This window comes from Puma concolor, chromosome A1 (genome assembly GCF_028749965.1).
Source record: "Puma concolor isolate L17-30 chromosome A1, mPumCon1.1.hap2, whole genome shotgun sequence".
In the NCBI taxonomy this organism is placed as follows: domain Eukaryota; kingdom Metazoa; phylum Chordata; class Mammalia; order Carnivora; family Felidae; genus Puma; species Puma concolor.
In genome coordinates, this window is record NC_141667.1 from 85015807 (window position 1) to 85030878 (window position 15072).

Consider the following 15072-nt stretch of genomic DNA (forward strand, 5'->3'; position numbering starts at 1 on the left):
CCTTACTTAGGCTGCTGTTACCTTTCTCATGGACTTGTGCAAAAATGTCCTAATGGATCTTCCTGCCTCAGGTCTTGATTCCCTTCAATCCATTTTTCAAACCACCCTTAGAGTGATTTTCTGAAATGTGAGTCTGGCCTTAACATTTCTCTGTTGAAACTCTTTAATGGCTCCCCAATGCCTTCAGGTTAAGTCCGGTCTCCTTAATGGCTGTTCATGATTTGACCCCTGACTGCATCTCCAGTCCCCTCTCTCCTCCTCTTATTATGTTTGTACTCTTTGTTGAGCCTTATGGAATTTCTAATTTCAACTCCTCAAATGGAACATGCTTTCTTACCCTCTGGGTCTTTGCTCATGTTATTCCCTTATCTCCTAGAAGGCTATTTTGTGTTGTTAGTTAAGAGCACGGGCTCTGAAATGATACTGCCTGAATTGGAATCCTGGCCCTCCATTCCCTGGGCTTTGATGGTTATGATGATAATGGTGATGTTGGTAGCAGTATCTGCTTGTTGGGGTTATTACGAAGATTAAACGAGTATAAGTTAGAACCACGCCTGGGCTCTAGAAAACAGTCACTAAATATCAGGGGTCTATATCTTCTCATCTGAATAGATAACATTATTCTAAGAATCCTTGTCTGGGCCAGTTTATCTGATTAGATACAATTTTCTTTTTTCCACAGAACCTTGCATACCCTTATGGTGGCAGGTACCACACACTGTATGGTATCTGCTTCTCCGTTTACCTCTCTCCCCTGACTGGTTATACATTTCTTGAGGTCAGAGTTTTAGTTTGCTCACCATTGCTTCTCCAAGGCTCTAAAACTGTGTCTGGCTGATAATAAGTGCTCAATAGGCAACTCAATTTCCACATAGAAAATCTTTGCTTTTCAAGAACTAAGATTTCGGGAAAAAGAGGAGATTCAACACCTGTATTTTGCATGTTCTATCATGGCAGTGTATTTTAAGGAAGTATTTATATTTAACTGGGATGTCATGTTAAACTAATGAGACGTACAGCTAGTTGGATTTATCTCCTGTAAACAACAAAAACGAGTACGGAGACAATTATAAATCACTTCCCTACTAAAATCAAAGTCTGCCTGAGGTTATTGCTGTGTGACCAGTACCATCAAGAGAGGTTTCCACCCCTCTAAAGGTCTTAATAGACAAGAGAAATGAAAGAGAAAAAGATAGTGCTCTTTTAAAAATGTGAGAGCACTATAAAGACCCTGGGCTCAATAAGGGGAAAGGAGTTGGATAGGAGGAACCAGGAAAAACCTCTCCAATAAAAATAAGATACCTCTTCTTATTCTTCCTTGCTTTTTTCAAGACCAGTGTCCGAGCTCTGTCATTCTATCACTATTTCTGTTTTCATTTGTCTTCCTGTGCTTGCCGCTGTTACTTCTTCTGCGGGCATTGGTCCTCTTACTGAATTTTAAGTCCAGAAGGTGGTGAATGCAAGATCATTTCTCTTATGGATCTACTTTATACCTGTAAGATAAAAATGTACTTGAAAATGACATATTTAATTACTATTTTTTTCTGTCCAGGTCTACGTCAGGAAGAACAAGTCTAGAAACAAGTAACACTAGTTTTGTATGGAAACGAACAAAAGTTTTTTTTCAATGAAAGAGATAACACCAAGAGAAATTTTTTAGCATGAGTGGAGGGGAAAAAGAGGAGGCATTTTAAGGTATAATTCATATTCCCTTCGTTAATCACCTTTAATATCTCTGGTTGCATAGACCCTCATAGTCAGAAGGGCCTCTATTTTATGGAAGGGGGAAATGCAACAAAATTGGTTAGTAGAAATAAGTGGCCAGTAAATTTGGGGAAAATGAACAGGTAGTGAGACTTAGTGGAGAAACACAAAGCAGAAAAAACAGCAAGATGTCTGAAATTTTGTGAGCACAGGTTGGAAGCAAGCCAAGTGACCAAAGCAGAGTGAAGATCTTGCTGAAGCACTAACTGTACCTGCATCACTCATAGTTGCAGATCTTCCTCAACTTACAATGGGGTCATGGCCCAAGAAACCAATCATAAGTTGAAAATATTGTGTCAGAAATGCATTTAATACATCTAACCTACTGAACGGTAATCTACTGAACATCATAGCTTAGCCTTGCTTCCCTTGAATGTACTCAGAATACTTCATTAGCCTACAGTCGGGCAAAATAATCTAACACAAAGCCTATTTTATAAAAAAAAAATATTGAATATTTCATGTAATTTATTTAACACTGTACTGAAAGTGAAAACCAGAATGGCTGTATGGGTACAAAATGGTTGCAAGAGTGTAAGTTGTTAACTCTTGTGATCATGGGGCTGACCAGAAGGTGTGGCTCACTGCTGTTGCCCAATATAACGGTAGGGAATCATACTAAATACCACTGGCCTGGGAAAAGATCAAAATTCAAAGTACAGTGTCTACTGAATGAGTATTGCTTTTACACCACGCGAAGTCGAAAATTCATAAGCTGAACCATAGTAAGTCAAGGACCATCTCTACTTTGGAATGGTTCCTTGTAACTAACCTCTCTTTTTACTTTTTATTTTTAAAAATTTCAAGTGTAAAGAAAAGCAGAGAGGATAGTATATGAACAACTGTATTTAAGTAGTGAGGGCCCTGGCAAGAAAGGAATGGCACACTCCAACAGGAGAATTTGAGGCGAATTTAAGAAAGAGATTATTTATGAAGGTATGGACCAGGTTTGGGGACCCAAAAGGGGTAGTGATGGATTGGGGAGCTATTCACAATGGGGTTTGTCATCTTCATGAGGCCTAAAGACAACAGAAATAAGTAACAGTTATTTAAACCCAGACAGGCTAACTATGAGGAGTGGCGGGGGCCGGGGTGGCGGGGTGGGGAGCCAGGGTAATATATGCTCCAAATTTCTTTCCTCCTGTTCTCCTGGAGGTACTTCTATTGGCCAAATCCAACAGGAAGTCGGAGGTCACAGGAGTCCACTGTTGTGGTTCACGAAGGTCAGCCCCCTAGGGAACACAGTTGGTTGGAGAAGAGTGAAGGATACACATGCAGGACAGACAGAAGATATTCAGCACACTACATGCAAAAGAAAGAACTATTTAGAGGTGGAGAAATGTAGGGTCTAGCTGTTTTTCAAGTTTTAGGTTGCAATCCATTACTAAGTTGTAAAAACAGTCTAGTGGATGGTGACCAGCATTTTAAGAGAAAAACAGCATAGAAAATATCAGGATGAATCTAATGCAGCAAGGGTGTGTGTGTGTCTGCACTTGTGTGCTCACACACCTAAATTCACACTGGCTGACATTTATTTCTTACTGTTTGTCACAGTAAAAAGAATATTTAGGTGCACCTGGGTGGCTCAGTTGTTTAAACATCTGACTCTTGATTTCAGCTCAGGTCATGATTTCACGGTTCATGGGGTGGAACCGTGCACTGGGCTCTATGCTGATGGCGCGGAGCCTGCTTAGATTCTCTCTCTGCCTCTCCTCCCACTCACAATGTATCTCAAAATAAATAAAATTAAAACAAAACAAAACAGAATATTTAGCCTGATTCAGAAAGGGCAAAGGCCTCAAAGAAGCATTTCTCCGAAGAAGGTATGCAAATGGCCAACAAGCACATGAAAAGGTGCTCAACATCATTAGTTATTAGGGGGACTGCAAATCAAGCATCCATTAGGATAATTACTGCAAAAAAGAAAACCCAAGACAAAAACCAAGCAAACAGAAAAGAAGAATGATTAGGAAGGATGTGGAAAAATTGGTGGTGCCTGTGCTCTATTGGCGGGAATGTAAAATGGTACCACCGTTATGGAAAACATATGGTGGGTCCTCAAAAACTTAAAGATAGAACTTCCATACGATCCAGATATTCCACTTCTAGGTATATACCCAAAGGAATTGAAAGCAGGATCTTAAAGAGATAATGGTACACCCATATTAATGCGGTATTATTCACAATAGCTGAGGTGGAAACAACCCAGGTGACCATTGACTAATAAAGGAGTAAATAAAATGTGATATATACATAGAATGGAATATTATTCAGCCATAAAAAGGAAGAGATTCTGACATAAGCTACAACATGGATGAACCTGGAGGACATTACGCTAAGTGAAATTATCCAGTTGTCAAAAGACAATACTATATGTCTCTATTTAAATGAAGTACCTAGAATAGTCAAATTCACAGAGACAGAAAGTAGAATGGTGGTTGCCAGGGACCGAGAAAAGGGGGAAATGAGGAGTTTTTGTATGATGGATATAAAATTTTAGGCTTTAAAGATGAAAAGCATTCTGGAGATGGGTTGCACAACACTGTGAATTGACTTAACTCTACTGAAGTCTGCAGTCAGTAATGGTTAAAATGGTATATGGGCTGAATTGTGTCCCCTTGCCCCCCAACTTAATGTGTTGAACCCTAGCTTCCCAGTATCTCAGAATGTGACCATATTTGGAGATAGGGCCTTTAAAGAGGTAATTAAGTTAAAACAAAACCCTTAGGGTAGGCCCAATCCATTCTGATTCGTATCCTTAGAAGAAGAAATTTGGACACAGAGACATTCCAGAGATGTGTGCACATAGAACAGAAACCATGTGAGGAAACAGAAAGTGGCCATATGCAAGCAAAGAAGAGAGGCCTTAGGAGAAATCAAATCTACTGACACCTTAATCTTGGACTTCCTAACCTCCACAATTGTGATAAATGAAAATTTCTGTTATTTAAGCCATCCAGTCTGTGGTATTTGTTATGGCAGCCCTAGAAAACTAATACAGATGGCAAATTTTATGTTATGTGTATTTCTATCACAACTCCAAATAAAATGTGGAAAACAATGGTCTAGCTGGCTTTATTTTGGAAGAAATCTGGAGAAAAGTTTGTGAAGCAATAAATGATGAGATCGCAAAGAAAATAATTTGCAGTCTGGGTAAAACGATATGACTGGGAATATGTGTTGAGATACATGTTGAGAACTACAGACCTGTTGTACAGGCTTCTGAGAATGACTGAGGTCAGCATAGGTATAAACTACACGTTATTGGGCTTTACTTGCCTTTTTAATGTGATCATTGCTCAGAAGGAAGCCCTTGAGGAAGCAGTTTGGGTTCTTGAAATTTAGTAGTGTAAGTATCAATCATGACTATTATTATTATTATTATTTTTAATGTTTATTTTTTGAGAGAGAGAGAGAGAGAGAGAGAGACAGAGTGTGAGCGGGGGAGGGGCAGAGAGAGAGAGGGAGACACGGAATCCAAAGCAGGCTCCAGGCTCTGAGCTGTCAGCACAGAGCCTGACGTGGGGCTCGAACCCACAAGCTGTGAGATCATGACCTGAGCCGAAGTCAGACTCTTAACTGACTGAGCCACCCAGACGCCCCAATCATGACAATTATTAAATTCGTTAATAAACTTCTTTGTGCTTGGCATAGTGTTCAAAGGATAGATATTGATCATACAAGTTAAATATTATTATTATTACCACTTTTTTTTTCTTTTTATCACAAACTGTACTTGTGAACATCCTGTTCTGCAATTTTCTTGGCCCCTTTTGCCCAGATGCTAAAGGGCTGGGGATTGGCGTGGGCATTGCGAAGGCTGGCAAACACCTTGCAGTTCTCCTCCTCTCTATGACTCTGGCTTTCTCCTTCTTATTAGACATTCTGAATGGGCATGACTGGTCCTGTCAGCTAGGTCGCCAATTTGAGCTCAGCTGAGCTGTCTGCCTTCTTGGAGGCCGGTGGTTTTCTGGGAGAGAGGATGGGCCACTGCCCATTGGCTTGCAGGGACTGCATGGGCTTGTTCCACCTTCTTGGATCCACTGCTGATATCCCAATGGTCGGTGCCACCTTCTTGTGAATGGCAGCCACTCATAGCTCTTCCAGGCTGAAGCCCCTGCCAGCTCGCACTTTGGTGTGATACCTCATTGTGGGGCAACTATTAATGGGCTAGAAGGTTCAGATGGTGGTGTGGTATGCCTTGGCTTGCCAGGCCTTGAGTCTGCAGATCTTCTGTGCCTCCTGGTTGAACCATGTGGCCATACATCACTGCCACTCCTCACGGAAGTGGGATAGTGCCATTCCGGCTGGGTGCTGTGGCTGCTGCCTATGGGCCTCCTCCAAGGGCGAACAGCCAGCAGGAAAGAACTGGTGCCACAAAGTGTTCTGAGATGATCTGTTCCCATTTTACGGATGAGGAAATTAAGGATCAAAGCTATTAGGTTGTTTAAGTAACTATACCTCATAACATATGTAATTCACACGTAACTGAAGCCAGGAAGAGTATATAGTTTTAAACTTTAGCTCATGCAGTATCTGAGAGAGATATCTAATAGGAAACAATCATGTGGTAAAGGCCTTTTAAGTAACAGGAAGAAAATATTTTCTGTACCAAACATATTGGAAGTTTTTCTATTCCTGTGGGAAGTGGGGAGATCCATAAAACCTTTTGAAACTTAGTTGTGGTTAGGCTTTTGGGTTTGTTCACAGTGCTCTTTTAAATCAACTTTACTGAAGCATAATTGACATAGTATAAATGCATGCATTTTATGCGTAGAGTTTGTTGAGTTTTGACAAATATGTACACCTATAAGCCATGACCAAAATCAAGATATAGAGCTTTTCCATCACTCCCCAAGTTTCCAAGAGTCAGTTAGGCTCCCTGCTTCACAGTCCTGTCTCCCCCTCTTCTTGCCTCCTCCCTATCCCCCTTCCCCACCGTTCCTGCTTTAGGAAAGTCTGATTTTTTTTTTTTCTATTCCTATAGGTGAGATTTCTCTCCTCTGAAATTTCATATGAATGAAATTTTACATTATCTAGTTTTGTTTGTTTGTCTCTTTGTTATCTTTGTTCTAGCTTCTCTTAATCAGCAAGGTGTTTTCGAGATTCATTCATGAAATCTATACATCAATAGTTTATTCCTTTCTATTTATTTATTTTATTGCTGGGTAGTGTTTCGTTGTACAAATATACCACAATTGGTTCATACACTTATTTATTGAAGGACATTTGAATTTTTTCTTCCTGTTTTTTTGGACATCATTAGTAAAGCAGCCATGAACAATCAAGTACAATTGTTTGCACAGGCATATGCTTTCATCCCTCCCGGCTAACTACCTAAGAGTGCCATTGCTGAGTTGTAGGCACATGTTTAACCTTGTAAGAAACTGTCAGACTGTTTTCCAAAGAGATACCACTTTGCATTCCCATCAGCAATATATAAGAGTTCCAGTTCCTCCACATTGCACCAGCACTTGGTATTGTTGGTTTTTTAAATTTTAGCCGTTCTGGTGGGAATGTAGTAGTTTTTCACTGTGGTTTTAATTTGCATTTCCCTGATGACTAAAGATGTGGAAGACATTTTCACATGCTTTTTGGCCACTCATATGTATCATTTTGTGAAGCGTCTATCCAAAATTTTTGTCTGTCTTTAATTGGGTTATCTGTCTTATTATTAGCTGTAAGAATTATTTGCATACTCTGGATACAAGTACTTTGTCAGATATTTGTTTTGTAAATGTTTTTTCTCCCAGTCTTGTGGCTTGCCTTCTCATTTTCTCAATAGTGTCTTTTGAAGATTTTGTATTTTTTAAAAAAAATTTTTTTTAACATTTATTTATTTTTGAGACAGAGAGAGACAGAGCATGAACAGGGGAGGGTCAGAGAGAGGGAGACACAGAATCTGAAGTAGGCTCCAGGCTCTGAGCTGTCAGCACAGAGCCCGACGCGGGGCTCGAACTCACAGACAGCAAAATCATGACCTGAGCCGAAGTTGGCCGCTTAACTGACTGAGCCACCCAGGCGCCCCTGAAGATTTTGTATTTTGATGAAGTCTAGTTTATTAACTTTTTTCTTTTACGATTATTGATTTTTGTGTTCACTGGAGAAATTATTGCCTATCCCAAAGTCAGGGACTTTCCTCCTGTCTTAGAAATTTTGAAGCAAGTGTTTTCTAGTTGACATAGCAGAGTCATATTAACTTAAAAATTAATAAATAGCAAAAGTAATAATCAGATGTAGGATCAGCTCATGGATATAGGCTGAAGGTAGTGATTGGAGGAATTTTAGTATTGGAGACAAAAATGACCAAAATTAGCATATGATCTCTGCAAAATGAAATTCCTAGCCTGTCACTGCATGGTGTGGGCCATTACTGGAGTTGAGCTTGTGAGGGTTGCTCATGTGTGTGGCAGAGAACAGAATGAGAATAGAGGAAAACAAAAATTAGAATCAAGGCAGAAATGGCACCAATCTGACCAAGGGCTCTGCTAATATGGCAGTGACAAGGAATACTTCAAAGCAAGTGTATATTATTCATAAGTTGTATATGTATATTCCTCCTTAAGTTAACTTTAGTAAGTTGTATATACTTTATTTGAAAACATTAGTCACTTTTTTTCTAATGAAAACTCTTCAAAAATTTATTCACTCAAAGCTTGATATAGACATAATTGAATTGAGAGTACCAATCAACATTCTAACACATAAGCAATAGCCCTTTACAGAGGCACATAAAAGGGCTTTATTTGCTTCTAACATGGAACTTAGAGTAGATACCTTTAAAAGCAGAGAGAAAATCATGGTATTTCTTTGCCATCTAGGGTTCTGATGAGGTGAATAAAAGAAGAACCACTTGTCCATTTGAGAGCTAAACTTGAATTGAACATTTCTTTACCTTCTGAAATGTTCAGTTAAGTGCTTTTACACTTCAATTTTCCAGCCTGGGCCAAGACCAGAAATGCCAAAATGATATGAGAAAGGCTGTTCTTACTGTTTTTCTGGCTGGGATTGGAAGAGAAAGTGCCAGCAATCTTGTAAGAAAGCCTGTTCTCGAAAGATCTGCAACCCAGTTTGCAGAATCAAGGGGTTTGGATAGTTCAGATGAGTTTGGCTGAGTGTCCTGGTGTGTTCATCCGAATAGCACCCTGCAGAAAGCATTTTGTCTTATCAAAGTCAACCACAGAATTCTTTGTGTACTTCCTTAGACATCTTAACCATCATGTGTGCCCATCCAGATAAACCGCTAAAGGCTAGCTGAACACTGCCAAATTGAAATGTTTGAGTATGATCCCTACAACTAGGATTCAGATTTCAACTTGAAATAATGAAAATAGTAATCACAGCGATAATTTTATAAAATGTTTATAGAATTGGCTCCAAAGTGCATCAGAGTCTTTAAACTACAGAAGGCATTAGAGATAACGTAGCCTAACCTCTCATTTTATACTTTAGAAATTTAAGGTTCAGAGAAATGAGATATTTGCCCAATATCATTTGGCAAGTCAGAGGCAGTGTCCAGCCTGGAAAATAGGATCACTTTGTTGCTTACAATCCGTTGTGATGTAGGCTGAGTGATTTGTTCTTTACCATACATGAGCCCCAAAAGATAAAAAGTAGTTATAAAGTTACTATGTTGTCATAGTATGTCAAGTAAAAAGGAAATTCATTAGATGTCATGAAATAAAGATTATTATTTCAGTATTCAGGTTTGGAGTGCCAAACAATATATTCAGATCTATTAAAACCCCTCATTGATAGGCTGGTTTTCATACATGTTAATTATTTGGCAACATTATATGCTAGAAGACATTCTTTCTAAAAAATCTTCTTATTTTTTAAAGAATCTTGCTAGGAAGGTAGTTATTGCCTTGAGAGCCTAAGTTGGGGATTCTCATTCACACGCTTCTATTCAAGAAGCAGCAGTGAAGCCATCCTTCATCATGACCATCCTGCCTGGAATGTGGTAAAGACAAGGCAGCCTGGCTGAAGGCTGAAGGGTGTGGAACAAACACTGTGGGTGGGTCCACAGAGGGGATTAATGTCCATATCCCTGAGTGAAAATCCTCGCCCAAGTGGGACCAAATAACCTCAGCTGCAAGGCTGCCTTGACTGTTCATTGCCTGCCGCCACAAAACAATGCAAAGGTTGTCCCATGGTTGTTTCTGTTCCTGGGAGTGAAGCCTGCCCACTCCCAAATTCACAAAGTGATGGATATCTCCCAGTTGTCAAAATGCTTATTCTTCCCTTACAGAATACCCATTTCTTTTTTTTTTAAGTTTATTTATTTATTTAATTTGAGAGAGAGAGAGAGAGAGAGAGAGAGAACGAGAGAGAGACAGTGGGAGGGGCAGAGAGAGGGAGAGAGAGAGAATCCCAAGCAGGCTCCACACTGTTAATGCAGAGCCTGATGTGAGGCTTGAACTCACCAACCCGTGAGATCATGACTCGAGCTGAATTCTAGAGTTGGACGCTTAACCAACTGAGCCACCTGGGAATCCCCAGAATACCCATTTCTTTTCTTTGTTTCTTCCCTATAGCAACCATTCTATAATTCTATAATTCTACAATAAGAATAATAATTAGTAGTAGTAGTAATATATTTTTTAACAGGCTCTGCTTCGCTGGGTCATTTGATTAAAGAAAGTGTTTAGAATATAAATAGCATTTGTAAATAATATTATTAACTGAATTTCCTCATTGGCAAAAATTGGGCTAGGTCCCTATAATCTCTGTGTCCCTTCCTTCTCTAACATGTTAGGATGCTATGCGTCAGGGCCATCTGTCACACACCTTCTCTTTCTCAGCCAGGCAGCCAACCAGCCACCCTGCACCTGTATATTTGTAGAACAAGACTGTTATGGGAATCTGACATGAATGAACATAAATACATTTCCAACATGACTGCATCATATCACCTTAACAGTAGGAAAAGTATTTCTATGTGCACAGGACGTGCACTACAGAGTTTCTATAACAAGAAACACTTTAAAGTTATGGCAAAATTTGTGCTGAAACAGACATGGAGGACTTTGGCAACCTCAACCCTGCCAGCACCATATATTTTTTACTTAACCAGGCAAAATACCTACCTGCTGGAGTGATATAAAGGAATCTGTGCTGTTCACCAGAGCTGACAAGTTATTCTTTAAAAAAAGTTTCTTGTTTAACATTTATTTATTTTTGAGAGACAGAGAGAGGCAGAGTATGAGCAGGGGAGGGGCAGAGAGAGAGAGAGGGAGACACAGAATTCGAAGCAGGCTGCAGGCTCCGAGCTGTCAGCACAGAGCCCGACGTGGGGCCCGAACTCACAAACCATGAGATCATGACCTGAGCTCAAGTCGGACGCTCAACTGACTGAGCCACCCAGGTGCCCCAACTGACAGGTTATTCCTAAAGCATTTAAATAAAAGTCTAATCCCTCATGACTGTGGGTTTGAATAACGTAGGCACCATGGCCTTTTCATAATATAATGGAAAGATATATTATTCATAAGATGATAGCAGTACAGTTGATTTTACTCATTTTATTTACTATCATTGGTTTTATTTAGCAGATGTCACAATGTAAGCAATTTCTAATAGTGAGCGTATTGAACAGTTGGAAGCTGGGCTTTCAAGTGAAGCAGCTGGTTCAGAAATGATATATGTACATCTTATGTGATAACAAACCTAATCCAAAATACATATTTTCATAAAATCTTACCTAATTCTCTACTCTTTAAATAGCTCTCTATTTTACTTTAGAGTTAAAAAATACACACACACAAAACAATTCTTATTTTTTTTATTTGAGAACGAGAGGGAGAGAGGGGCAAACGGAGAGAGAATGAGAGAGAGAGAGAGAGAGAATTCACAAAACGATTCTTTTTTTTTTTTTTTTTTTTTTTTTTTTTATTTTTTTTTATTTTTTTTTTCAACGTTTATTTATTTTTGGGACAGAGAGAGACACAGCATGAATGGGGGAGGGGCAGAGAGAGAGGGAGACACAGAATCGGAAACAGGCTCCAGGCTCTGAGCCATCCACCCAGAGCCCGACGCGGGGCTTGAACTCACGGACCGCGAGATCGTGACCTGGCTGAAGTCGGACGCTTAACCGACTGCGCCACCCAGGCGCCCCTCACAAAACGATTCTTAAGCACTGGGTCTTCTTACAAAATGCAGTATATATTAGAAGACTATGAACCCACTTAGATAAGTGAGGAATTTAAAAAATAGCCAGTGGCACCTGGGTGGCTCAGTCGGTTGGGCGTCCAACTTCGGCTCAGGTCATGATCTCCTGGTTCACGGGGTCAAGCCGCGTGTCAGGCTCTGTGCTGACAGCTCAGAGCCTGGAGCCTGCTTCGGATTCTGTGTCTCCCTCTCTTTGTGCCCCTCCCCCGCTCAGGCTCTATCTCTGTCTCTCAAAAATAACTAACTAACTAAATAAATAAAACGTTAAAAAAAAAATAGCCAAACTCAGAAGCAAAGAGTAATTTGGTGGTTGGCAGAGGCGGGGGGAGGAAGAAATGTTGAGGTGTTGGTCAAAAAAGACAAAGTTTAGTTATGAGGTGAATAAGTCCTAGAGATCTACTGTACCGCATAGTTCATAGAGTTAACAGTACTCTTCTATATGTGTAAAATTTGCTAAGAGAGTAGATCCTATGTTAATTGTTCTTATTGCACACACACACACACATACGTACATTAAAGAGGGTAAGGAGGAAACTTCTGGAAGTGATGGATAAGGTTATGGCATAGATTGTGATAATGGCTTAACAGGTGTATACTTATCTTCAAATTCATCAAGGTGCATACATCAAGTATGCACAGATTTTTATATGGAAAGAAAGGAAGGGAAAGGGGAAGGGAAATGGAGAGGAAAGGAAGACGAACGGAGAAAGAGAAACCCATGAGACTGAATGGACACTAAGTCTCTGTGGGATCAAGAAGCAATTGTTCCTCAATAATCTCAAGCATTGGCAAAGTAGGATCTGTGTGTGAGAGACTGCAAGAGAGGTCATTATCTGTGGAAATCAGGTGGTTGCCACCAACAAGTTTCCGGGCAGATGTGAAGCAGGCTTCTGATTAGTTATCCTCTCACCTCCTTTTCTTTACCCATTCTCTCTGAAAGTCCCGCCCTGTCCGTTCTCCTCTGGCTGCTGGGCTGTCTGTCCATTGCTACTTTCATACAGTCCTTCCCTTTCTACAGGTTTGGATATTCTCCCCAACCCTTCTCTTTCCCCCAGTTGGAAACACCCATCCTTCAGCAGATACAGATTATTCTTGAACAGACTATCAGATGAAATAATGCATGCTGAGCTTCAAGACTATCAGATGAAATAATGCATGCTGAGCTTCAAGATACTTGCAGGAAATGTACCCCATGTTTGCATTTTGAAAAAGCAGCTTATTAACTCTAAACAAATATAAAATTAACATGGGAATGCTTGTAGGTAGGAAAATATTTTCTAGTGTTTTTCCCTATTCTAACCACTGTGATGTCAATGTATCTCCTATATATATATATATATATATATATATATATATATATATATATATTTAAAATAGTGCTTAATAAGCAATTACTTTTAAAACTTCACTGACTGTCTTTCCTGACCTACAAACTTCTAGTGAAGTTAAAGGGTTGTGCCTTCAGATGCCAGGAATTGACCAAATCAGACAAATAGCCCTGGAATACTCTCCTGTTGCTTAATAGTGGTTGTATTTTAATATTTACTTGATATTTAAAACAAGTAATAGATTTGCATAGTTTAAGAATTTTACAATAGTGAATGTGAGCCTAAGGTTTTCCTCTCCTCAGTCCCCCATCTGGTGGTTTCCACCTTTACACCAAGATAAATAACTTCCGTTATTAGCTTCTTGTGTAGACTTTCAGAATTTTAAAAAATGTTTCTATAAGCAAATGTCAACACCTATTCCTTTCCCTACTTAAAAAAATGTAGCATACTGTGCACACTTTGGTATTTTTCCCCTCACTCAGTATGTCTTACATGTCTTTACATATTAGTACTATGGAGCATCTCTGTTCTTGGGGAAAAAAAATTTTATTATGGCTGAACAGTATCCCATTATTTGGATGTGCCATGATTTATTTAAACAGCTCTCTATTGACAAACTTTTAGATTGTTCCAATCTTCTGCTATTATAGGAACTGCTGCAGTAAATAACCGTGCACATTCATGATTTTGCCCATGTGTGAATATATCTGTAGCATAAACTCCTAGAATTGGAACTGCTGAGTCAAAGAGTACATGCATTTGTAATTTCAATAAATATTGCCAAATTGCCTTCCAGAATGATTATACCTATTTACACTCCCACCAGCAATGAATCACTGCTCCCATTTCTGTATATCTTGCCAACCCTAAGGGTTGTCAAATTTTTGGATTTTTACCAACCTGATAGTGAAATATGGTATCTTGATGTAGTTTTAATTTGCATTTTTTCTATGTGGGAGTGATTTGAGCATCGTTTCATATGTTCCTGAGTCATTTGTATTTCCTTTTCTGTGAACTATTACTCACTTTTTTAATAGGGTTTTTTTAAATTATTATTCTATGGTTTCTTTCTAGATTAGAGTTTAGTTCCTTGCAAATACAATCAACTGCAAATATCGTCTCCTACTTTGCTCTTTGTCTTTTTCCTTAAGAGTTTTTTGAGAACTGAGTAATGTGGATAATTACATTAGTACTCCTGTCATTTTGCTTGCACACACAGAATGGATGAAGATAGACAGGTAGATAAATAGATAAATATAGAGACAGTATGTGTATGTAGATTTTTAAAAAGGCCCCCTTTCTTTTTCTTAGAGCATAAATGCGACCATGCATGTTCGTCATGTATCAACCCTTCCCGTAGGCAGAGGAGTGCAAGCATATTATCCGAAAGAGGTTCATAGAGTTTATTGAGTTGCCATTGGCACTAGAAAAATGACTGGGACACTGGAACCTTACTCCCAAAGGTCCCAATTTGGTAACAAGGGTGGCCAAATTGTACATGCAAATAAAGAAATACAATAGGGTAAAAGACATAAATATAAACATGTAAATAAAGAATTAAAACACAGCAGGAACAATGTGTAATTAGTTATGAGCACAGGGATTTGGGAGTAGGGAGGATGGGCTCAGTGAGTGTAACTTGTGTTAATCGTTAAACTGCTCTATCAATCAGACTTCAGTGCAGAAAAGAGACACTGCTCTGGGTGTTTTAAGCAGAAGGGAATTTAATACAGGGGATTATGAATTCATAAAACCATTGGGAAGGCCTGGAACAATGGAATTAAGGAGCTGCCCTTGCTGTCTGGTTTCT